Source organism: Ambystoma mexicanum, chromosome 2q (assembly GCF_040938575.1).
Source record: "Ambystoma mexicanum isolate Mex_15411 chromosome 2q, UKY_AmexF1_1, whole genome shotgun sequence".
Lineage (NCBI taxonomy): Eukaryota > Metazoa > Chordata > Amphibia > Caudata > Ambystomatidae > Ambystoma > Ambystoma mexicanum.
Genome location: NC_090924.1, coordinates 1,446,363,104 through 1,446,387,913, shown reverse-complemented (window position 1 = coordinate 1,446,387,913; position 24,810 = coordinate 1,446,363,104).

Below are 24,810 nucleotides of genomic sequence, written 5' to 3'. Positions count from 1 at the left end.
CCTTCTAGTATTATACGCATTATGGAGCTGGACTTAGGTAGCACACTCACCTCCCTCTATTCTACCTATGGACTGTCCTGTGCCTTCTAGTTTTATAAGCATTATGGAGCTGGACTTAGATAGCACACTCTCCTCCCTCTAGTCTACCTATGGACAGTCCTGTGCCTTCTAGTATTATATGCATTATGGAGCTGGACTTAGGTAGCACACTATCCTCCCTCTAGTCTACCTATGGACTGTCCTGTGCCTTCTAGTATTATATGCATTATGGAGCTGGACTTAGGTAGCACACTCTCCTCCCTCTAGTCTACCTGTGCCTTCTAGTATTATATGCATTATGAAGCTGGACTTAGGTAGCACACTCTCCTCCCTCTAGTCTACCTATGGACTGTCCTGTGCCTTCTACTATTATATGCATTATGGAGCTGGACTTAGGTAGCACACTATCCTCCCTCTAGTCTACCTATGGACTGTCCTGTTCCTTCTAGTATTATACGCATTATGGAGCTGGACTTAGGTAGCACACTCTCCTCCCTCTAGTCTACCTGTGCCTTCTAGTATTATATGCATTATGAAGCTGGACTTAGGTAGCACACTCTCCTCCCTCTAGTCTACCTATGGACTGTCCTGTGCCTTCTACTATTATATGCATTATGGAGCTGGACTTAGGTAGCACACTATCCTCCCTCTAGTCTACCTATGGACTGTCCTGTTCCTTCTAGTATTATATGCCTTATGGAGCTGGACTTAGGTAGCACACTGTCCTCCCTTTAGTCTACCTATGGACTGACTTGTGCCTCCTAGTATTATATGCATTATGGAGATGGACTTAGGTAGCACACTATCTTCCCTCTAGTCTACCTATGGACTGTCCGGTGCCTTCTAGTATTATATGCATTATGGAGCTGGACTTATGTAGCACACTCTCCTCCCTCTAGTCTACCTATGGACTGTCCTGTGCCTTCTAGTATTATATGCATTATGTAGTTGGACTTAGGTAGCACACTCTCCTCCCTCTAGTCTACCTATGGACTGCCCTGTGCCTTCTAGTATTATATGCATTATGGAGCTGGACTTAGGTAGCACACTCTCCTCCCTCTAGTCTACCTATGGACTGTCCTGTGCCTTCTAGTAGTATACGCATTATGGAGCTGGACTTAGGTAGCACACTCTCCTCCCTCTAGTCTACCTGTGCCTTCTAGTATTATATGCATTAGGAAGATGGACTTAGGTAGCACACTCTCCTCCCTCTAGTCTACCTATGGACTGTCCAGTGCCTTCTAGTATTATATGCATTATGGAGCTGGACTTAGGTAGCACACTATCCTCCCTCTAGTCTACCTATGGACTGTCCTGTGCTTTCTAGTATTATATGCATTTTGGAGCTGGACTTAGGTAGCACCCTATCCTCCCTCTAGTCTACTTATGGACTGCCCTGTGCCTTCTAGTATTATATGCATTATGGAGCTGGATTTAGGTAGCACACTCTCCTCCCTCTAGTCTACCTATGGACTGTCCTGTGCCTTCTAGTATTATATGCATTATGGAGCTGGACGTAGGTAGCACACTCTCCTCCCTCTAGTCAACCTATCGACTGTCCTGTGCCTTCTAGTATTATAAGCATTATAGAGCTGGACTTAGGTAGCACACTCCCCTCCCTCTAGTCTACCCAGGGACTGTGCTGTGCCTTCTAGTATTATATGCATTATGGAGCTGGAATTAGGTAACGCACTCTCCTCCCTCTAGTCTACCCATGGACTGTCCTGTGCCTTCTAGTATTATATGCATTATGGAGCTGGAATTAGGTAACACACTCTCCTCCCTCTAGTCTACCCATGGACTGTCCTGTGCCTTCTAGTATTATATGCATTATGGAGCTGGAATTAGGCAACGCACTCTCCTCCCTCTAGTCTACCCATGGACTGTCCTGTGCCTTCTAGTATTATATGCATTATGGAGCTGGAATTAGGTAATGCACTCTCCTCCCTCTAGTCTACCCATGGACTGTCCTGTGCCTTCTAGTATTATATGCATTATGGAGATGGAATTAGGTAACCCACTCTCCTCCCTCTAGTCTACCCATGGACTGTCCTGTGCCTTCTAGTATTATATGCATTATGGATCTGGACTTAGGTAGCACACTATCCTCCCTCTAGTCTACCCATGGACTGTCCTGTGCCTTCTAGTATTATATGCATTATGGAGCTGGACTTAGTTAGCACACTATCCTCCCTCTAGTCTACCTGTGGACTGTCCTGTGCCTTCTAGTATTATATGCATTATAGAGCTGAACTTAGGTAGCACACTCTCCTCCCTCTAGTCTACCTATGGACTGTCCTGTGCCTTCTAGTATTATATGCATTATGGAGCTGGACGTAGGTAGCACACTATCCTCCCTCTAGTCTACCTATGGACTGTCCTGTGCCTTCTAGTATTATATGCATTATAGAGCTGGACTTAGGTAGCACACTCTCCTCCCTCTAGTCTACCTATGGACTGTCCTGTGCCTTCTAGTATTATACTCATTATGGAGCTGAACTTAGGTAGCACACTCTCCTCCCTCTAGTCTACCTGTGCCTTCTAGTATTATATGCATTATGAAGCTGGACTTAGGTAGCACACTATCCTCCCTCTAGTCTACCTATGGACTGTCCTGTGCCTTCTAGTATTATATGCATTATGGAGCTGGACTTAGGTAGCACACTATCCTCCCTCTAGTCTACCTATGGACTGTCCTGTGCCTTCTAGTATTATAAGCATTATGGAGCTGGACTTAGATAGCACACTCTCCTCCCTCTAGTCTACCTATGGACTGTCCTGTGCCTTCTAGTATTATATGCATTATGGAGCTGGACTTAGGTAGCACACTATCCTCCCTCTAGTCTACCTATGGACTGTCCTGTGCCTTCTAGTATTATACGCATTATGGAGCTGGACTTAGGTAGCACACTCTCCTCCCTCTAGTCTACCTGTGCCTTCTAGTATTATATGCATTATGAAGCTGGACTTAGGTAGCACACTCTCCTCCCTCTAGTCTACCTATGGACTGTCCTGTGCCTTCTACTATTATATGCATTATGGAGCTGGACTTAGGTAGCACACTATCCTCCCTCTAGTCTACCTATGGACTGTCCTGTGCTTTCTAGTATTATATGCATTTTGGAGCTGGACTTAGGTAGCACACTATCCTCCCTCTAGTCTACCTATGGACTGCCCTGGACCTTCTAGTATTATATGCATTATGGAGCTGGACGTAGGTAGCACACTCTCCTCCCTCTAGTCTACCTATGGACTGCCCTATGCTTCCTAGTATTATATGCATTATGGAGCTGGACTTAGGTAGCACACTATCCTCCCTCTAGTCTACCTATGGATTGTCCGGGGCCTTCTAGTATTATATGCATTATGGAGCTGGACTTAGGTAGCACACTATCCTCCCTCTAGTCTACCTATGGATTGTCCGGGGCCTTCTAGTATTATATGCATTATTTAGCTGGACTTAGGTAGCACCTCTCCTCCCTCTAGTCTACCTATGGACTGCCCTGGACCTTCTAGTATTATATGCATTATGGAGCTGGACGTAGGTAGCACACTCTCCTCCCTCTAGTCTACCTATGGACTGCCCTATGCTTCCTAGTATTATATGCATTATGGAGCTGGACTTAGGTAGCAAACTCTCCTCCCTCTAGTCTACCTATGGACTGTCCTGTGCCTTCTAGTATTATAAGCATTATGGAACTGGAATTAGGTAGCACACTATCCTCCGTCTAGTCTACCTATGGACTGAACTGTGCCTTCTAGTATAATATGCATTATGGAGCTGGACTTAGGTAGCACACTATCCTCCCTTTAGTCTACCCATGGACTGTCCTGTTCCTTCTAGTATTATATGCATTATGGAGCTGGACTTAGGTAGCACACTCTCCTCCCTCTAGTCTACCTGTGCCTTCTAGTATTATATGCATTAGGAAGATGGACTTAGGTAGCACACTCTCCTCCCTCTAGTCTACCTATGGACTGTCCAGTGCCTTCTAGTATTATATGCATTATGGAGCTGGACTTAGGTAGCACACTATCCTCCCTCTAGTCTACCTATGGACTGTCCTGTGCTTTCTAGTATTATATGCATTTTGGAGCTGGACTTAGGTAGCACCCTATCCTCCCTCTAGTCTACTTATGGACTGCCCTGTGCCTTCTAGTATTATATGCATTATGGAGCTGGATTTAGGTAGCACACTCTCCTCCCTCTAGTCTACCTATGGACTGTATTGTACCTTCTAGTATTATATGCATTATGGAGCTGGACGTAGGTAGCACACTCTCCTCCCTCTAGTCAACCCAGGGACTGTCCTGTGGCTTCTAGTATTATACGCATTATGGAGCTGGAGTTAGGTAGCACACTCTCCTCCCTCTAGTCTACCTATGGATTGTCCTGTGCCTTCTAGTATTATATGCATTATGGAGCTGGATTTAGGTAGCACACTCTCCTCCCTCTAGTCTACCTATGGATTGTCCTGTGCCTTCTAGTATTATATGCATTATGGAGCTGGATTTAGGTAGCACACTCTCCTCCCTCTAGTCTACCTATGGCTATGGACTGTCCTGTGCCTTCTAGTATTATATGCATTATGGAGCTGGAATTAGGTAGCACACTCTCCTCCCTCTAGTCTACCCATGGACTGTCCTGTGCCTTCTAGTATTATATGCATTATGGAGCTGGACTTAGGTAGCACACTCTTCTCCCTCTAGTCTACCCATGGACTGTCCTGTTCCTTCTAGTATTATATGCATTATGGAGCTGGACTTAGGTAGCACACTCTCCTCCCTCTAGTCTACATATGGACTGTCCTGTTCCTTCTAGTATTATATGCATTATGGAGCTGGACATAGGTAGCACACTCTCCTCCCTCTAGTCTACCTGTGCCTTCTAGTATTATATGCATTATGAAGCTGGACTTAGGTAGCACACTCTCCTCCCTCTAGTCTACCCATGGACTGTCCTGTGCCTTCTAGTATTATACGCATTATGGAGCTGGATTTAGGTAGCACACTCTCCTCCCTCTAGTCTACCTATGGACTGTCCTGTGCCTTCTAGTAGTATATGCATTATGGAGCTGGACGTAGGTAGCACACTCTCCTCCCTCTAGTATACCTATCGACTGTCATGTGCCTTCTAGTATTATATATATTATGGAGCTGGAATTAGGTAGCACACTCTCTTCCCTCTAGTCTACCCATGGACTGTCCTGTGCCTTCTAGTATTATATGCATTATGGAGCTGGAATTAGGTAGCACACTATCCTCCCTCTAGTCTACCTATGGACTGTCCTGTGCCTTCTAGTATTATATGCATTATGGAGCTGGACTTAGGTAGCACACTCTCCTCCCTCTAGTCTACCTATGGACTGTCCTGTGCCTTCTAGTATTATATGCATTATGCAGCTGGACATAGGTAGTTCACTCTCCTCCCTCTAGTCTACCTATGGACTGCCCTGTGCCTTCTAGTATTATATGCATTATGGAGCTGGACTTAGGTAGCACACTATCCTCCCTCTAGTCTACCTATGGTCTGCCCTGTGCCTTCTAGTATTATATGCATTATGGAGCTGGACTTAGGTAGCACACTCTCCTCCCTCTAGTCTACCTATGGACTGTCCTGTGCCTTCTAGTATTATATGCATTATGGAGCTGGACTTAGGTAGCACACTATCCTCCCTCTAGTCTTCCTATGGACTGTCCTGTTCCTTCTAGTATTATATGCATTATGGAGCTGGACGTAGGTAGCACACTCTCCTCCCTCTAGTCTACCTATGGACTGTCCTGTGCCTTCTAGTATTATATGCATTATGGAGCTGGAATTAGGTAAGGCACTCTCCTCCCTCTAGTCTACCCATGGACTGTCCTGTGCCTTCTAGTATTATATGCATTATAGAGCTGGAATTAGGTAACACACTCTCCTCCCTCTAGTCTACCTATGGACTGTCCTGTATAATATGCATTATGGAGCTGGAATTAGGTAGCACACTATCCTCCGTCTAGTCTACCTATGGACTGAACTGTGCCTTCTAGTATTATATGCATTATGGAGCTGGACCTAGGTAGCACACTAGCTTCCCTCTAGACTACCTATGGATTGTCCGGGGCCTTCTAGTATTATATGCATTATGGTGCTGGACTTAGGTAGCACACTATCCTCCCTCTAGTCTACCTATGGATTGTCCGGGGCCTTCTAGTATTATATGCATTAAGGAGCTGGACTTAGGTAACACACTATCCTCCCTCTAGTCTACCTATGGACTGTCCTGTGCCTTCTAGTATTATATGCATTATGGAGCTGGACTTAGGTAGCACACTCTCCTCCCTCTAGTCTACCTATGGACTGCCCTGGGCCTTCTAGTATTATATGCATTATGGACCTGGAGTTAGGTAGCACACTCTCCTTCCTCTAGTCTACCTATGGACTGCAATGTGCCTTCTAGTATTATATGCATTATGGAGCTGGACTTAGGTAGCACACTATCATCCCTCTGGTCTACCTATGGACTGTCCTGTGCCTCCTAGTATTATATGCATTATGGAGCTGGACTTAGGTAGCACACTCCCCTCCCTCTAGTCTACCCAGGGACTGTCCTGTGCCTTCCAGTATTATATGCATTATGGAGCTGGACGTAGGTAGCACACTCTCCTCCCTTTAGTCTACCTATGGACTGTCCTGTGCCTTCCAGTATTATATGCATTATGGAGCTGGACTTAGGTAGCACACTCTCCTCCCTCTAGTCTACCCAGGGACTGTCCTGTGGCTTCTAGTATTATACGCATTATGGAGCTGGAGTTAGGTAGCACACTCTCCTCCCTCTAGTCTACCTATGGATTGTCCTGTGCCTTCTAGTATTATATGCATTATGGAGCAGGATTTAGGTAGCACACTCTCCTCCCTCTAGTCTACCTATGGATTGTCCTGTGCCTTCTAGTATTATATGCATTATGGAGCTGGATTTAGGTAGCACACTCTCCTCCCTCTAGTCTACCTATGGCTATGGACTGTCCTGTGCCTTCTAGTATTATATGCATTATGGAGCTGGAATTAGGTAGCACACTCTCCTCCCTCTAGTCTACCCATGGACTGTCCTGTGCCTTCTAGTATTATATGCATTATGGAGCTGGACTTAGGTAGCACACTCTCCTCCCTCTAGTCTACATATGGACTGTCCTGTTCCTTCTAGTATTATATGCATTATGGAGCTGGACCTAGGTAGCACACTCTCCTCCCTCTAGTCTACCTATGGACTGACCTGTGCCTTCTAGTATTATATGCATTATGGAGCTGGACTTAGGTAGCACACTCTCCTCCCTCTAGTATATCTATGGGCTGTCCTGTGCCTTCTAGTATTATATGCATTATGGAGCTGGACTTAGGTAGCACACTATCCTCCCTCTAGTCTACCTATGGACTGTCCTGTGCCTTCTAGTATTATATGCATTATGGAGCTGGACATAGGTAGCACACTCTCCTCCCTCTAGTCTACCTGTGCCTTCTAGTATTATATGCATTATGAAGCTGGACTTAGGTAGCACACTCTCCTCCCTCTAGTCTACCCATGGACTGTCCTGTGCCTTCTAGTATTATACGCATTATGGAGCTGGATTTAGGTAGCACACTCTCCTCCCTCTAGTCTACCTATGGACTGTCCTGTGCCTTCTAGTAGTATATGCATTATGGAGCTGGACGTAGGTAGCACACTCTCCTCCCTCTAGTATACCTATCGACTGTCATGTGCCTTCTAGTATTATAAGCATTATGGAGCTGGACTTAGGTAGCACACTCCCCTCCCTCTAGTCTACCCAGGGACTGTCCTGTGCCATCTAGTATTATGTGCATTATGGAGCTGGACTTAGGTAGCCCACTCTCCTCCCTCTAGTCTACCTATGGACTGTCCTGTGCCTTCTAGTATTATATATATTATGGAGCTGGAATTAGGTAGCGCACTCTCTTCCCTCTAGTCTACCCATGGACTGTCCTGTGCCTTCTAGTATTATATGCATTATGGAGCTGGAATTAGGTAGCACACTATCCTCCCTCTAGTCTACCCATGGACTGTCCTGTGCCTTCTAGTATTATATGCATTATGGAGCTGGACTTAGGTAGCACACTATCCTCCCTCTAGTCTACCTGTGGACTGTCCTGTGCCTTCTAGTATTATATGCATTATGGAGCTGGACTTAGGTAGCACACTCACCTCCCTCTATTCTACCTGTGGACTGTCCTGTTCCTTCTAGTTTTATCTGCATTATGGAGCTGGACTTAGGTAGCACACTCTCCTCCCTCTAGTCTACCTATGGACTGTCCTGTGCCTTCTAGTATTATATGCATTATGGAGCTGGACTTAGGTAGCACACTATCCTCCCTCTAGTCTTCCTATGGACTGTCCTGTGCCTTCTAGTATTATACTCATTATGGAGCTGGACTTAGGTAGCACACTCTCCTCCCTCTAGTGTACCTGTGCCTTCTAGTATTATATGCATTATGAAGCTGGACTTAGGTAGCACCCTATCCTCCCTCTAGTCTACCTATGGACTGTCCTGTGCCTTCTAGTATTATATCCATTATGGAGCTGGACTTAGGTAGCACACTATCCTCCCTCTAGTCTACCTATGGACTGTCCTGTGCCTTCTAGTATTATATGCATTATGGAGCTGGACTTAAGTAGCACACTATCCTCCCTCTAGTCTACCTATGGATTGTCCGGGGCGTCCGGGGCCTTCTAGTATTATATGCATTATGGAGCTGGACTTAGGTAGCACACTATCCTCCCTCTAGTCTACCTATGGATTGTCCGGGGCCTTCTAGGATTATACACATTATGGAGCTGGACTTAGGTAGCACACTCTCCTCCCTCTAGTCTACCCAGGGTCTGTCCTGTGCCTTCTAGTATTATACACATTATGGAGCTGGACTTAGGTAGCACACTCTCCTCCCTCTAGTCTACCCAGGGTCTGTCCTGTGCCTTCTAGTATTATACACATTATGGAGCTGGAATTAGGTAGCACACTCTCCTCCCTCTAGTCTACCCATGTACTGTCCTGTGCCTTCTAGTATTATATGCATTATGGAGCTGGATTTAGGTAGCACACTCTCCTCCCTTTAGTCTACCCATGGACTGTCCTGTTCCTTCTAGTATTATATGCATTATGGAGCTGGACTTAGGTAGCATACTATCCTCCCTCTAGTCTACCTATGGATTGTCCGGGGCCTTCTAGTATTATATGCATTATGGAGCTGGACTTAGGTAGCACACTATCCTCCCTCTAGTCTACCTATGGACTGTCCTGTGCCTTCTAGTATTATATGCATTATGGAGCTGGACTTAGGTAGCCCACTATCCTCCCTCTAGTCTACCTATGGACTGTCCTGTGCCTTCTAGTATTATATGCATTATGGGGCTGGACTTAGGTAGCACACTATCCTCCCTCTAGTCTACCTATGGATTGTCCTGGGCCTTCTAGTATTATATGCATTATGGAACTGGACGTAGGTGGCACTCTCTCCTCCCTCTAGTCTACCTATGGACTGTCCTATGCTTCCTAGTATTATATGCATTATGGAGCTGGACTTAGGTAGCAAACTCTCCTCCCTCTAGTCTACCTATGGATTGTCCGGGGCCTTCTAGTATTATATGCATTAAGGAGCTGGACTTAGGTAGCACACTATCCTCCCTCTAGTCTACCTATGGACTGTCCTGTGCCTTCTAGTATTATATGCATTATGGAGCTGGACTTAGGTAGCACACTCTCCTCCCTCTAGTCTACCTATGGACTGCCCTGGACCTTCTAGTATTATATGCATTATGGAACTGGAGTTAGGTAGCACACTCTCCTTCCTCTGGTCTACCTATGGACTGCCCTGTGCCTTCTAGTATTATATGCATTATGGAGCTGGACTTAGGTAGCACACTATCCTCCCTCTGGTCTACCTATGGTCTGTCCTGTGCCTCCTTGTATTATATGCATTATGGAGCTGGACTTAGGTAGCACACTCCGCTCCCTCTAGTCTACCCAGGGACTGTCCTGGGCCTTCTAGTATTATATGCATTATGGAGCTGGACATAGGTAGCACACTCTCCTCCCTCTAGTCTACCTATCGACTGTCATGTGCCTTCTAGTATTATAAGCATTATGGAGCTGGACGTAGGTAGCACACTCTCCTCCCTCTAGTCTACCTATCGACTGTCATGTGCCTTCTAGTATTATAAGCATTATGGAGCTGGACTTAGGTAGCACACTCTCCTCCCTCTAGTCTACCTATGGACTGTCCTGTGCCTTCTAGTATTATATATATTATGGAGCTGGAATTAGGTAGCACACTCTCTTCCCTCTAGTCTACCCGTGGACTGTCCTGTGCCTTCTAGTATTATATGCATTATGGAGCTGGAATTAGGTAGCACACTATCCTCCCTCTAGTCTACCCGTGGACTGTCCTGTGCCTTCTAGTATTATATGCATTATGGAGCTGGACTTAGGTAGCACACTATCCTCCCTCTAGTCTACCTGTGGACTGTCCTGTGCCTTCTAGTATTATATGCATTATGGAGCTGGACTTAGGTAGCACACTCACCTCCCTCTATTCTACCTGTGGACTGTCCTGTTCCTTCTAGTTTTATCTGCATTATGGAGCTGGACTTAGGTAGCACACTATCCTCCCTCTAGTCTTCCTATGGACTGTCCTGTGCCTTCTAGTATTATACTCATTATGGAGCTGGACTTAGGTAGCACACTCTCCTCCCTCTAGTGTACCTGTGCCTTCTAGTATTATATGCATTATGAAGCTGGACTTAGGTAGCACCCTATCCTCCTACTAGTCTACCTATGGACTGTCCTGTGCCTTCTAGTATTATATCCATTATGGAGCTGGACTTAGGTAGCACATTATCCTCCCTCTAGTCTACCTATGGACTGTCCTGTGCCTTCTAGTATTATATGCATTATGGAGCTGGACTTAAGTAGCACACTATCCTCCCTCTAGTCTACCTATGGATTGTCCGGGGCGTCCGGGGCCTTCTAGTATTATATGCATTATGGAGCTGGACATAGGTAGCACACTATCCTCCCTCTAGTCTACCTATGGATTGTCCGGGGCCTTCTAGTATTATACACATTATGGAGCTGGACTTAGGTAGCACACTCTCCTCCCTCTAGTCTTCCCAGGGTCTGTCCTGTGCCTTCTAGTATTATACACATTATGGAGCTGGACTTAGGTAGCACACTCTCCTCCCTCTAGTCTACCCAGGGTCTGTCCTGTGCCTTCTAGTATTATACACATTATGGAGCTGGAATTAGGTAGCACACTCTCCTCCCTCTAGTCTACCCATGGACTGTCCTGTGCCTTCTAGTATTATATGCATTATGGAGCTGGACTTAGGTAGCACACTCTCCTCCCTTTAGTCTACCCATGGACTGTCCTGTTCCTTCTAGTATTATATGCATTATGGAGCTAGACTTAGGTAGCACACTATCCTCCCTCTAGTCTACCTATGGATTGTCCGGGGCCTTCTAGTATTATATGCATTATGGAGCTGGACTTAGGTAGCACACTATCCTCCCTCTAGTCTACCTATGGACTGTCCTGTGCCTTCTAGTATTATATGCATTATGGAGCTGGACTTAGGTAGCACACTATCCTCCCTCTAGTCTACCTATGGACTGTCCTGTGCCTTCTAGTATTATATGCATTATGGGGCTGGACTTAGGTAGCACACTATCCTCCCTCTAGTCTACCTATGGATTGTCCTGGGCCTTCTAGTATTATATGCATTATGGAACTGGACTTAGGTGGCACTCTCTCCTCCCTCTAGTCTACCTAAGGACTGTCCTATGCTTCCTAGTATTATATGCATTATGGAGCTGGACTTAGGTAGCAAACTCTCCTCCCTCTAGTCTACCTATGGACTGTCCTGTGCCTTCTAGTATTATATGCATTATGGAGCTGGAATTAGGTAGCACACTATCCTCCGTCTAGTCTACCTATGGACTGAACTGTGCCTTCTAGTATTATATGCATTATGGAACTGGAGTTAGGTAGCACACTCTCCTTCCTCTGGTCTACCTATGGACTGCCCTGTGCCTTCTAGTATTATATGCATTATGGAGCTGGACTTAGGTAGCACACTATCCTCCCTCTGGTCTACCTATGGTCTGTCCTGTGCCTCCTTGTATTATATGCATTATGGAGCTGGACTTAGGTAGCACACTCCGCTCCCTCTAGTCTACCCAGGGACTGTCCTGGGCCTTCTAGTATTATATGCATTATGGAGCTGGACATAGGTAGCACACTCTCCTCCCTCTAGTCTACCTATCGACTGTCATGTGCCTTCTAGTATTATAAGCATTATGGAGCTGGACGTAGGTAGCACACTCTCCTCCCTCTAGTCTACCTATCGACTGTCATGTGCCTTCTAGTATTATAAGCATTATGGAGCTGGACTTAGGTAGCACACTCTCCTCCCTCTAGTCTACCTATGGACTGTCCTGTGCCTTCTAGTATTATATATATTATGGAGCTGGAATTAGGTAGCACACTCTCTTCCCTCTAGTCTACCCGTGGACTGTCCTGTGCCTTCTAGTATTATATGCATTATGGAGCTGGAATTAGGTAGCACACTATCCTCCCTCTAGTCTACCCGTGGACTGTCCTGTGCCTTCTAGTATTATATGCATTATGGAGCTGGACTTAGGTAGCACACTATCCTCCCTCTAGTCTACCTGTGGACTGTCCTGTGCCTTCTAGTATTATATGCATTATGGAGCTGGACTTAGGTAGCACACTCACCTCCCTCTATTCTACCTGTGGACTGTCCTGTTCCTTCTAGTTTTATCTGCATTATGGAGCTGGACTTAGGTAGCACACTATCCTCCCTCTAGTCTTCCTATGGACTGTCCTGTGCCTTCTAGTATTATACTCATTATGGAGCTGGACTTAGGTAGCACACTCTCCTCCCTCTAGTGTACCTGTGCCTTCTAGTATTATATGCATTATGAAGCTGGACTTAGGTAGCACCCTATCCTCCTACTAGTCTACCTATGGACTGTCCTGTGCCTTCTAGTATTATATCCATTATGGAGCTGGACTTAGGTAGCACATTATCCTCCCTCTAGTCTACCTATGGACTGTCCTGTGCCTTCTAGTATTATATGCATTATGGAGCTGGACTTAAGTAGCACACTATCCTCCCTCTAGTCTACCTATGGATTGTCCGGGGCGTCCGGGGCCTTCTAGTATTATATGCATTATGGAGCTGGACATAGGTAGCACACTATCCTCCCTCTAGTCTACCTATGGATTGTCCGGGGCCTTCTAGTATTATACACATTATGGAGCTGGACTTAGGTAGCACACTCTCCTCCCTCTAGTCTTCCCAGGGTCTGTCCTGTGCCTTCTAGTATTATACACATTATGGAGCTGGACTTAGGTAGCACACTCTCCTCCCTCTAGTCTACCCAGGGTCTGTCCTGTGCCTTCTAGTATTATACACATTATGGAGCTGGAATTAGGTAGCACACTCTCCTCCCTCTAGTCTACCCATGGACTGTCCTGTGCCTTCTAGTATTATATGCATTATGGAGCTGGACTTAGGTAGCACACTCTCCTCCCTTTAGTCTACCCATGGACTGTCCTGTTCCTTCTAGTATTATATGCATTATGGAGCTAGACTTAGGTAGCACACTATCCTCCCTCTAGTCTACCTATGGATTGTCCGGGGCCTTCTAGTATTATATGCATTATGGAGCTGGACTTAGGTAGCACACTATCCTCCCTCTAGTCTACCTATGGACTGTCCTGTGCCTTCTAGTATTATATGCATTATGGAGCTGGACTTAGGTAGCACACTATCCTCCCTCTAGTCTACCTATGGACTGTCCTGTGCCTTCTAGTATTATATGCATTATGGGGCTGGACTTAGGTAGCACACTATCCTCCCTCTAGTCTACCTATGGATTGTCCTGGGCCTTCTAGTATTATATGCATTATGGAACTGGACTTAGGTGGCACTCTCTCCTCCCTCTAGTCTACCTAAGGACTGTCCTATGCTTCCTAGTATTATATGCATTATGGAGCTGGACTTAGGTAGCAAACTCTCCTCCCTCTAGTCTACCTATGGACTGTCCTGTGCCTTCTAGTATTATATGCATTATGGAGCTGGAATTAGGTAGCACACTATCCTCCGTCTAGTCTACCTATGGACTGAACTGTGCCTTCTAGTATAATATGCATTATGGAGCTGGACTTAGGTAGCACACTATCCTCCCTCTAGTCTACCTATGGATTGTCCGGGGCCTTCTAGTATTATATGCATTATGGAGCTGGACTTAGGTAGCACACTATCCTCCCTCTAGTCTACCTATGGATTGTCCGGGGCCTTCTAGTATTATATGCATTATTTAGCTGGACTTAGGTAGCACCTCTCCTCCCTCTAGTCTACCTATGGACTGCCCTGGACCTTCTAGTATTATATGCATTATGGAGCTGGACGTAGGTAGCACACTCTCCTCCCTCTAGTCTACCTATGGACTGCCCTATGCTTCCTAGTATTATATGCATTATGGAGCTGGACTTAGGTAGCACACTATCCTCCCTCTAGTCTACCTATGGATTGTCCGGGGCCTTCTAGTATTATATGCATTATGGAGCTGGACTTAGGTAGCACACTATCCTCCCTCTAGTCTACCTATGGATTGTCCGGGGCCTTCTAGTATTATATGCATTATTTAGCTGGACTTAGGTAGCACCTCTCCTCCCTCTAGTCTACCTATGGACTGCCCTGGACCTTCTAGTATTATATGCATTATGGAGCTGGACGTAGGTAGCACACTCTCCTCCCTCTAGTCTACCTATGGACTGCCCTATGCTTCCTAGTATTATATGCATTATGGAGCTGGACTTAGGTAGCAAACTCTCCTCCCTCTAGTCTACCTATGGACTGTCCTGTGCCTTCTAGTATTATAAGCATTATGGAACTGGAATTAGGTAGCACACTATCCTCCGTCTAGTCTACCTATGGACTGAACTGTGCCTTCTAGTATAATATGCATTATGGAGCTGGACTTAGGTAGCACACTATACTCCCTTTAGTCTACCCATGGACTGTCCTGTTCCTTCTAGTATTATATGCATTATGGAGCTGGACTTAGGTAGCACACTCTCCTCCCTCTAGTCTACCTGTGTCTTCTAGTATTATATGCATTAGGAAGATGGACTTAGGTAGCACACTCTCCTCCCTCTAGTCTACCTATGGACTGTCCAGTGCCTTCTAGTATTATATGCATTATGGAGCTGGACTTAGGTAGCACACTATCCTCCCTCTAGTCTACCTATGGACTGTCCTGTGCTTTCTAGTATTATATGCATTTTGGAGCTGGACTTAGGTAGCACCCTATCCTCCCTCTAGTCTACTTAAGGACTGCCCTGTGCCTTCTAGTATTATATGCATCATGGAGCTGGATTTAGGTAGCACACTCTCCTCCCTCTAGTCTACCTATGGACTGTATTGTACCTTCTAGTATTATATGCATTATGGAGCTGGACGTAGGTAGCACACTCTCCTCCCTCTAGTCAACCTATCGACTGTCCTGTGCCTTCTAGTATTATAAGCATTATAGAGCTGGACTTAGGTAGCACACTCCCCTCCCTCTAGTCTACCCAGGGACTGTCCTGTGCCTTCTAGTATTATATGCATTATGGAGCTGGAATTAGGTAACGCACTCTCCTCCCTCTAGTCTACCCATGGACTGTCCTGTGCCTTCTAATATTATATGCATTATGGAGCTGGAATTAGGTAACACACTCTCCTCCCTCTAGTCTACCCATGGACTGTCCTGTGCCTTCTAGTATTATATGCATTATGGAGCTGGAATTAGGTAACGCACTCTCCTCTATCTAGTCTACCCATGGACTGTCCTGTGCCTTCTAGTATTATATGCATTATGGAGCTGGAATTAGGTAATGCACTCTCCTCCCTCTAGTCTACCCATGGACTGTCCTGTGCCTTCTAGTATTATATGCATTATGGAGCTGGAATTAGGTAACACACTCTCCTCCCTCTAGTCTACCCATGGACTGTCCTGTGCCTTCTAGTATTATATGCATTATGGATCTGGACTTAGGTAGCACACTATCCTCCCTCTAGTCTACCCATGGACTGTCCTGTGCCTTCTAGTATTATATGCATTATGGAGCTGGACTTAGTTAGCACACTATCCTCCCTCTAGTCTACCTGTGGACTGTCCTGTGCCTTCTAGTATCATATGCATTATAGAGCTGGACTTAGGTAGCACACTCTCCTCCCTCTAGTCTACCTATGGACTGTCCTGTGCCTTCTAGTATTATATGCATTATGGAGCTGGACGTAGGTAGCACACTATCCTCCCTCTAGTCTACCTATGGACTGTCCTGTGCCTTCTAGTATTATATGCATTATAGAGCTGGACTTAGGTAGCACACTCTCCTCCCTCTAGTCTACCTATGGACTGTCCTGTGTCTTCTAGTATTATACTCATTATGGAGCTGGACTTAGGTAGCACACTCTCCTCCCTCTAGTCTACCTGTGCTTCTAGTATTATATGCAATATGAAGCTGGACTTAGGTAGCACACTATCCTCCCTCTAGTCTACCTATGGACTGTCCTGTGCCTTCTAGTATTATATGCATTATGGAGCTGGACTTAGGTAGCACACTATCCTCCCTCTGGTCTACCTATGGACTGTCCTGTGCCTTCTAGTATTATATGCATTATGGAGCTGGACTTAGGTAGCACACTCACCTCCCTCTATTCTACCTATGGACTGTCCTGTGCCTTCTAGTTTTATAAGCATTATGGAGCTGGACTTAGATAGCACACTCTCCTCCCTCTAGTCTACCTATGGACTGTCCTGTGCCTTCTAGTATTATATGCATTATGGAGCTGGACTTAGGTAGCACACTATCCTCCCTCTAGTCTACCTATGGACTGTCCTGTGCCTTCTAGTATTATACGCATTATGGAGCTCGACTTAGGTAGCACACTCACCTCCCTCTATTCTACCTATGGACTGTCCTGTGCCTTCTAGTTTTATAAGCATTATGGAGCTGGACTTAGATAGCACACTCTCCTCCCTCTAGTCTACCTATGGACAGTCCTGTGCCTTCTAGTATTATATGCATTATGGAGCTGGACTTAGGTAGCACACTATCCTCCCTCTAGTCTACCTATGGACTGTCCTGTGCCTTCTAGTATTATATGCATTATGGAGCTGGACTTAGGTAGCACACTCTCCTCCCTCTAGTCTACCTGTGCCTTCTAGTATTATATGCATTATGAAGCTGGACTTAGGTAGCACACTCTCCTCCCTCTAGTCTACCTATGGACTGTCCTGTGCCTTCTACTATTATATGCATTATGGAGCTGGACTTAGGTAGCACACTATCCTCCCTCTAGTCTACCTATGGACTGTCCTGTTCCTTCTAGTATTATACGCATTATGGAGCTGGACTTAGGTAGCACACTCTCCTCCCTCTAGTCTACCTGTGCCTTCTAGTATTATATGCATTATGAAGCTGGACTTAGGTAGCACACTCTCCTCCCTCTAGTCTACCTATGGACTGTCCTGTGCCTTCTACTATTATATGCATTATGGAGCTGGACTTAGGTAGCACACTATCCTCCCTCTAGTCTACCTATGGACTGTCCTGTTCCTTCTAGTATTATATGCCTTATGGAGCTGGACTTAGGTAGCACACTGTCCTCCCTTTAGTCTACCTATGGACTGACTTGTGCCTCCTAGTATTATATGCATTATGGAGATGGACTTAGGTAGCACACTATCTTCCCTCTAGTCTACCTATGGACTGTCCGGTGCCTTCTAGTATTATATGCATTATGGAGCTGGACTTATGTAGCACACTCTCCTCCCTCTAGTCTACCTATGGACTGTCCTGTGCCTTCTAGTATTATATGCATTATGTAGTTGGACTTAGGTAGCACACTCTCCTCCCTCTAGTCTACCTATGGACTGCCCTGTGCCTTCTAGTATTATATGCATTATGGAGCTGGACTTAGGTAGCACACTCTCCTCCCTCTAGTCTACCTATGGACTGTCCTGTGCCTTCTAGTAGTATACGCATTATGGAGCTGGACTTAGGTAGCACACTCTCCTCCCTCTAGTCTACCTGTGCTTTCTAGTATTATATGCATTAGGAAGATGGACTTAGGTAGCACACTCTCCTCCCTCTAGTCTACCTATGGACTGTCCAGTGCCTTCTAGTATTATATGCATTATGGAGCTGGACTTAGGTAGCACACTATCCTCCCTCTAGTCTACCTATGGACTGTCCTGTGCTTTCTAGTATTATATGCATTTTGGAGCTGGACTTAGGTAGCACCCTATCCTCCCTCTAGTCTACTTATGGACTGCCCTGTGCCTTCTAGTATTATATGCATTATGGAGCTGGATTTAGGTAGCACACTCTCCTCCCTCTAGTCTACCTATGGACTGTCCTGTGCCTTCTAGTATTATATGCATTATGGAGCTGGACATAGGTAGCACACTCTCCTCCCTCTAGTCAACCTATCGACTGTCCTGTGCCTTCTAGTATTATAAGCATTATAGAGCTGGACTTAGGTAGCACACCCCCCTCCCTCTAGTCTACCCAGGGACTGTGCTGTGCCTTCTAGTATTATATGCATTATGGAGCTGGAATTAGGTAACGCACTCTCCTCCCTCTAGTCTACCCATGGACTGTCCTGTGCCTTCTAGTATTATATGCATTATGGAGCTGGAATTAGGTAACACACTCTCCTCCCTCTAGTCTACCCATGGACTGTCCTGTGCCTTCTAGTATTATATGCATTATGGAGCTGGAATTAGGCAACGCACTCTCCTCCCTCTAGTCTACCCATGGACTGTCCTGTGCCTTCTAGTATTATATGCATTATGGAGCTGGAATTAGGTAATGCACTCTCCTCCCTCTAGTCTACCCATGGACTGTCCTGTGCCTTCTAGTATTATATGCATTATGGAGATGGAATTAGGTAACACACTCTCCTCCCTTTAGTCTACCCATGGACTGTCCTGTGCCTTCTAGTATTATATGCATTATGGATCTGGACTTAGGTAGCACACTATCCTCCCTCTAGTCTACCCATGGACTGTCCTGTGCCTTCTAGTATTATATGCATTATGGAGCTGGACTTAGTTAGCACACTATCCTCCCTCTAGTCTACCTGTGGACTGTCCTGTGCCTTCTAGTATTATATGCATTATAGAGCTGAACTTAGGTAGCACACTCTCCTCCCTCTAGTCTACCTATGGACTGTCCTGTGCCTTCTAGTATTATATGCATTATGGAGCTGGACGTAGGTAGCACACTATCCTCCCTCTAGTCTACCTATGGACTGTCCTGTGCCTTCTAGTATTATATGCATTATAGAGCTGGACTTAGGTAGCACACTCTCCTCCCTCTAGTCTACCTATGGACTGTCCTGTGCCTTCTAGTATTATACTCATTATGGAGCTGAACTTAGGTAGCACACTCTCCTCCCTCTAGTCTACCTGTGCCTTCTAGTATTATATGCATTATGAAGCTGGACTTAGGTAGCACACTATCCTCCCTCTAGTCTACCTATGGACTGTCCTGTGCCTTCTAGTATTATATGCATTATGGAGCTGGACTTAGGTAGCACACTATCCTCCCTCTAGTCTACCTATGGACTGTCCTGTGCCTTCTAGTATTATAAGCATTATGGAGCTGGACTTAGATAGCACACTCTCCTCCCTCTAGTCTACCTATGGACTGTCCTGTGCCTTCTAGTATTATATGCATTATGGAGCTGGACTTAGGTAGCACACTATCCTCCCTCTAGTCTACCTATGGACTGTCCTGTGCCTTCTAGTATTATACGCATTATGGAGCTGGACTTAGGTAGCACACTCTCCTCCCTCTAGTCTACCTGTGCCTTCTAGTATTATATGCATTATGAAGCTGGACTTAGGTAGCACACTCTCCTCCCTCTAGTCTACCTATGGACTGTCCTGTGCCTTCTACTATTATATGCATTATGGAGCTGGACTTAGGTAGCACACTATCCTCCCTCTAGTCTACCTATGGACTGTCCTGTGCTTTCTAGTATTATATGCATTTTGGAGCTGGACTTAGGTAGCACACTATCCTCCCTCTAGTCTACCTATGGACTGTCCTGTTCCTTCTAGTATTATATGCCTTATGGAGCTGGACTTAGGTAGCACACTGTCCTCCCTTTAGTCTACCTATGGACTGACTTGTGCCTCCTAGTATTATATGCATTATGGAGATGGACTTAGGTAGCACACTCTCCTCCCTCTAGTCTACCTATGGACTGTCCTGTGCCTTCTACTATTATATGCATTATGGAGCTGGACTTAGGTAGCACACTATCCTCCCTCTAGTCTACCTATGGACTGTCCTGTTCCTTCTAGTATTATACGCATTATGGAGCTGGACTTAGGTATCACACTCTCCCCCCTCTAGTCTACCTGTGCCTTCTAGTATTATATGCATTATGAAGCTGGACTTAGGTAGCACACTCTCCTCCCTCTAGTCTACCTATGGACTGTCCTGTGCCTTCTACTATTATATGCATTATGGAGCTGGACTTAGGTAGCACACTATCCTCCCTCTAGTCTACCTATGGACTGTCCTGTTCCTTCTAGTATTATATGCCTTATGGAGCTGGACTTAGGTAGCACACTGTCCTCCCTTTAGTCTACCTATGGACTGACTTGTGCCTCCTAGTATTATATGCATTATGGAGATGGACTTAGGTAGCACACTATCTTCCCTCTAGTCTACCTATGGACTGTCCTGTGCCTTCTAGTATTATATGCATTATGGAGCTGGACTTATGTAGCACACTCTCCTCCCTCTAGTCTACCTATGGACTGTCCTGTGCCTTCAAGTATTATATGCATTATGTAGCTGGACTTAGGTAGCACACTCTCCTCCCTCTAGTCTACCTATGGACTGCCCTGTGCCTTCTAGTATTATATGCATTATGGAGCTGGACCTAGGTAGCACACTCTCCTCCCTCTAGTCTACCTATGGACTGTCCTGTGCCTTCTAGTAGTATACGCATTATGGAGCTGGACTTAGGTAGCACACTCTCCTCCCTCTAGTCTACCTGTGCCTTCTAGTATTATATGCATTAGGAAGATGGACTTAGGTAGCACACTCTCCTCCCTCTAGTCTACCTATGGACTGTCCAGTGCCTTCTAGTATTATATGCATTATGGAGCTGGACTTAGGTAGCACACTATCCTCCCTCTAGTCTACCTATGGACTGTCCTGTGCTTTCTAGTATTATATGCATTTTGGAGCTGGACTTAGGTAGCACCCTATCCTCCCTCTAGTCTACTTATGGACTGCCCTGTGCCTTCTAGTATTATATGCATTATGGAGCTGGATTTAGGTAGCACACTCTCCTCCCTCTAGTCTACCTATGGACTGTCCTGTGCCTTCTAGTATTATATGCATTATGGAGCTGGACGTAGGTAGCACACTCTCCTCCCTCTAGTCAACCTATCGACTGTCCTGTGCCTTCTAGTATTATAAGCATTATAGAGCTGGACTTAGGTAGCGCACTCCCCTCCCTCTAGTCTACCCAGGGACTGTGCTGTGCCTTCTAGTATTATATGCATTATGGAGCTGGAATTAGGTAACGCACTCTCCTCCCTCTAGTCTACCCATGGACTGTCCTGTGCCTTCTAGTATTATATGCATTATGGAGCTGGAATTAGGTAACGCACTCTCCTCCCTCTAGTCTACCCATGGACTGTCCTGTGCCTTCTAGTATTATATGCATTATGGAGCTGGAATTAGGTAACGCACTCTCCTCCCTCTAGTCTACCCATGGACTGTCCTGTGCCTTCTAGTATTATATGCATTATGGAGCTGGAATTAGGTAATGCACTCTCCTCCCTCTAGTCTACCCATGGACTGTCCTGTGCCGTTTAGTATTATATGCATTATGGAGCTGGAATTAGGTAATGCACTCTCCTCCCTCTAGTCTACCCATGGACTGTCCTGTGCCGTTTAGTATTATATGCATTATGGATCTGGACTTAGGTAGCACACTATCCTCCCTCTAGTCTACCCGTGGACTGTCCTGTGCCTTCTAGTATTATATGCATTATGGAGCTGGACTTAGTTAGCACACTATCCTCCCTCTAGTCTACCTGTGGACTGTCCTGTGCCTTCTAGTATTATATGCATTATAGAGCTGGACTTAGGTAGCACACTCTCCTCCCTCTAGTCTACCTATGGACTGTCCTGTGCCTTCTAGTATTATATGCATTATGGAGCTGATCGTAGGTAGCACACTATCCTCCCTCTAGTCTACCTATGGACTGTCCTGTGCCTTCTAGTATTATACTCATTATGGAGCTGAACTTAGGTAGCACACTCTCCTCCCTCTAGTCTACCTGTGCCTTCTAGTATTATATGCATTATGAAGCTGGACTTAGGTAGCACACTATCCTCCCTCTAGTCTACCTATGGACTGTCCTGTGCCTTCTAGTATTATATGCATTATGGAGCTGGACTTAGGTAGCACACTATCCTCCCTCTGGTCTACCTATGGACTGTCCTGTGCCTTCTAGTATTATATGCATTATGGAGCTGGACTTAGGTAGCACACTATCCTCCCTCTAGTCTACCTATGGACTGTCCTGTGCCTTCTAGTATTATATGCATTATGGAGCTGGACTTAGGTAGCACACTCACCTCCCTCTATGCTACCTATGGACTGTCCTGTGCCTTCCAGTTTTATAAGCATTATGGAGCTGGACTTAGATAGCACACTCTCCTCCCTCTAGTCTACCTATGGACTGTCCTGTGCCTTCTAGTATTATATGCATTATGGAGCTGGACTTAGGTAGCACACTATCCTCCCTCTAGTCTACCTATGGACTGTCCTGTGCCTTCTAGTATTATACGCATTATGGAGCTGGACTTAGGTAGCACACTCTCCTCCCTCTAGTCTACCCATGGACTGTCCTGTGCCTTCTAGTATTATATGCATTATGGATCTGGACTTAGGTAGCACACTATCCTCCCTCTAGTCTACCCATGGACTGTCCTGTGCCTTCTAGTATTATATGCATTATGGAGCTGGACTTAGTTAGCACACTATCCTCCCTCTAGTCTACCTGTGGACTGTCCTGTGCCTTCTAGTATTATATGCATTATAGAGCTGGACTTAGGTAGCACACTCTCCTCCCTCTAGTCTACCTATGGACTGTCCTGTGCCTTCTAGTATTATATGCATTATGGAGCTGGACGTAGGTAGCACACTATCCTCCCTCTAGTCTACCTATGGACTGTCCTGTGCCTTCTAGTATTATATGCATTATAGAGCTGGACTTAGGTAGCACACTCTCCTCCCTCTAGTCTACCTATGGACTGTCCTGTGCCTTCTAGTATTATACTCATTATGGAGCTGAACTTAGGTAGCACACTCTCCTCCCTCTAGTCTACCTGTGCCTTCTAGTATTATATGCATTATGAAGCTGGACTTAGGTAGCACACTATCCTCCCTCTAGTCTACCTATGGACTGTCCTGTGCCTTCTAGTATTATATGCATTATGGAGCTGGACTTAGGTAGCACACTATCCTCCCTCTGGTCTACCTATGGACTGTCCTGTGCCTTCTAGTATTATATGCATTATGGAGCTGGACTTAGGTAGCACACTATCCTCCCTCTAGTCTACCTATGGACTGTCCTGTGCCTTCTAGTATTATATGCATTATGGAGCTGGACTTAGGTAGCACACTCACCTCCCTCTATGCTACCTATGGACTGTCCTGTGCCTTCCAGTTTTATAAGCATTATGGAGCTGGACTTAGATAGCACACTCTCCTCCCTCTAGTCTACCCATGGACTGTCCTGTGCCTTCTAGTATTATATGCATTATGGAGCTGGACTTAGGTAGCACACTATCCTCCCTCTAGTCTACCTATGGACTGTCCTGTGCCTTCTAGTATTATACGCATTATGGAGCTGGACTTAGGTAGCACACTCTCCTCCCTCTAGTCTACCTGTGCCTTCTAGTATTATATGCATTATGAAGCTGGACTTAGGTAGCACACTATCCTCCCTCTAGTCTACCTATGGACTGTCCTGTGCCTTCTAGTATTATATGCATTATGGAGCTGGACTTAGGTAGCACACTATCCTCCCTCTAGTCTACCTATGGACTGTCCTGTGCCTTCTAGTATTATATGCATTATGGGGCTGGACTTAGGTAGCACACTATCCTCCCTCTAGTCTACCTATGGATTGTCCTGGGCCTTCTAGTATTATATGCATTATGGAACTGGACTTAGGTGGCACTCTCTCCTCCCTCTAGTCTACCTAAGGACTGTCCTATGCTTCCTAGTATTATATGCATTATGGAGCTGGACTTAGGTAGCAAACTCTCCTCCCTCTAGTCTACCTATGGACTGTCCTGTGCCTTCTAGTATTATATGCATTATGGAGCTGGAATTAGGTAGCACACTATCCTCCGTCTAGTCTACCTATGGACTGAACTGTGCCTTCTAGTATAATATGCATTATGGAGCTGGACTTAGGTAGCACACTATCCTCCCTCTAGTCTACCTATGGATTGTCCGGGGCCTTCTAGTATTATATGCATTATGGAGCTGGACTTAGGTAGCACACTATCCTCCCTCTAGTCTACCTATGGATTGTCCGGGGCCTTCTAGTATTATATGCATTATTTAGCTGGACTTAGGTAGCACCTCTCCT